This window comes from Sinocyclocheilus rhinocerous, unplaced genomic scaffold (genome assembly GCF_001515625.1).
Source record: "Sinocyclocheilus rhinocerous isolate Xijiao unplaced genomic scaffold, SAMN03320098_v1.1 scaffold2589, whole genome shotgun sequence".
Lineage (NCBI taxonomy): Eukaryota > Metazoa > Chordata > Actinopteri > Cypriniformes > Cyprinidae > Sinocyclocheilus > Sinocyclocheilus rhinocerous.
In genome coordinates, this window is record NW_015658508.1 from 272,801 (window position 1) to 275,364 (window position 2,564).

Consider the following 2,564-nt stretch of genomic DNA (forward strand, 5'->3'; position numbering starts at 1 on the left):
TGCTGCGTTGTCACGGGAACATGCCAGCTGAAAATAATGAGGAAATTACGTCGCTCCCTTTGCCAAGTGCATTCCAAACGACTACATAATGGCACGCACATGCCCTTTTCACTCCAAAGTCCCCACTCCAAGGGGATAGGGATGATCACTTCCATTTGGAATTTGCCCCGTGAACCGTTCGGTACCGATACTCGTACCGGCACACCCCTACTTGTGACACTAAAACAAATTCCTTGTATGTGCAAACATGGTCGCCATGATTTTGCCAAGCAAGACATGTTCCTGAATCAACATCTTTTGTTGATCCTGGATCAACATTACTGTCCAAAAATACAGACTTAACCCAATCCCTACCCCTAAACCTAAACCTGACCCTACCCATAATTTATTCCTAAAATCAGAGGGAAATGATAGCTGATTAACAAGGGTGTAGAAGCACCTAATCCTGATTGTAAGCCTAAAATGGACATTTCCTGAAAAGTTATCCCTCAATTCTGATTGGTTGATTGGAATGATGTTCCAGGATCAACAAGGATGTTGATCCAGGAACATGTTGTACTTGGTCAAATCACGCTCACCGTGCAAACATACTTGGCAATGAAGCTCTTTCTGAATTCTGACTTCTGAAGTGTGTGACTACAGGTGGCATAACATTGCATCACTGTACTTTGATATACAAATCGATACTGACATACTACAGTATTTGCCTTGTATGCCAATGTATTTAAAAAAAAAACATGGGACATGTATTGTCCAATATGGTTATGTTGTGGCACTTTAGCCTACTGTTTTATAACCTTTTAACTGAAAACTGGTTTTGCCTGAAGAACAGCAACACTGACATTCAATGTGCAGATGTCAAACATAAAAAAAGACCTTTGTCATCTCTGACAAACAGACAAACACAGGTTTGGTTTCAGTCTACTGTAGGTTAAGGTTCAGGTTTGGTTTCAGTTTACTGTAGGTTCATATCCTCTTCCTCCAGCGCCCTTTTTGTTGTTTGTGTTCTAAACTTTCTCGGAGTGAGAAACCGCTCCAAACGATGCATTCCTCGAAAGATTTAGACCGAATCATGAACTGATTCAAAGCATGTGGCTATTTGACTGAAAGAGTGATTTATTCAAGATATGGATATCGGGTCAACTTCAACTATTGCAGAGTGCCTTATTGATTTAAATTCCAAAGAACTGTGCAAACATGTATTGCGACAGATATTTCTTAAAACCAAATTGCCTATATAACACTGATTCTTTCTAAGAGCCGGCTTTCTGTATGTCTGTGTGTATGTGTGTTTTGTGATTTTAGATGTTCACCGTGTTTCTATAAGCAGACTCCTGCTGTTCTTTTTTTTTTTTTGCTTCCCAATTGGACAGAGAGTGTTGAAGAGTTACACTGTGGCCATCAGTACTCTTGCCCATATTATTGACTTCTTCAAGCAGAATTTAATTAATATAGCTCAAAGTTTGCATTAAATATTAGAGATGAGATAGTCACAACAATAGGGCTTTTTACACTGAAATGAATACCCAGGTTAACTGCTAAACCCAGGTAAATTATGAACAAGAGTTCTTAGACCAAACCGAATGTCAAACACATCTTCCTATGAGCAAAATCTAACACACATAGGACAACACATAGCGTATCAGCCGGTAAATGCAAAAAGGACTTTTACAGAAATCAGTAAAATAAAAGTCATTTTAAATATTCCATTGCACTAATATGTATCAATAGCATTGTCAATTCATTTATCTTTAAAATGAGCCCAAATATTTTTTCTTTCTGTATGCCTGACACAACCTACAAGTCACATTTGAATTCAAATACTGTCATGACATTTGTACTCAATTCTATTTCGCCATCATAACTGTGTTTATAGATGGTTACTTGTTTTATTTGTCACAACAGAAGTACAAAAACACAGACGTAACAGACGTATAGGCCTACCACTGAATCATTACTATTTGACAAAAATATATAGGCCTATGCAATAATTAGTAGAAAAGATAACAATTCACCCAACACAAAACTTCCTGAATAAAGAGAATCCAGATGTGAAAATGTTATATCCTCTTTATGAAGACTGCAATCCTTCTTACTACTGAAAACCTTACCATTCCACCTGACAAACCTATTGAATAAAAGAAAAGAGGAGAGCTGTACTATCTTCTATCTATAAATCCCTCTGTGTTAAAACCTGCCTTAAGCCTTCTACACACTGCACTATTTTAGCAATCCTATAAGATCATTGCAGATCACACTGTGCGACATGGATCTAATAAACTTTAGTACGACATGCACGTAGACTGTACGATGATGACACCTATTGACTCGTAACCAGAGCTTTGTGCACGGGCCGCAGGATTGCCAGGACTTAGAAATAAAACTAGTCCAAATTCTTATTCAAAACTACGGAGCCCCTAAAGGGACATGGTGGTGGGAAAAAAATTCGGGGTGGGAGGAAATTTTTTTTTGCGTTCTCTCGCAAAACTTTTGCGTTCCCTCGAGAAACTTTGCGTTCCCTCGCAAAACTTTTACGTTCTCTCGCAAAGATATTTGCGTTCCCT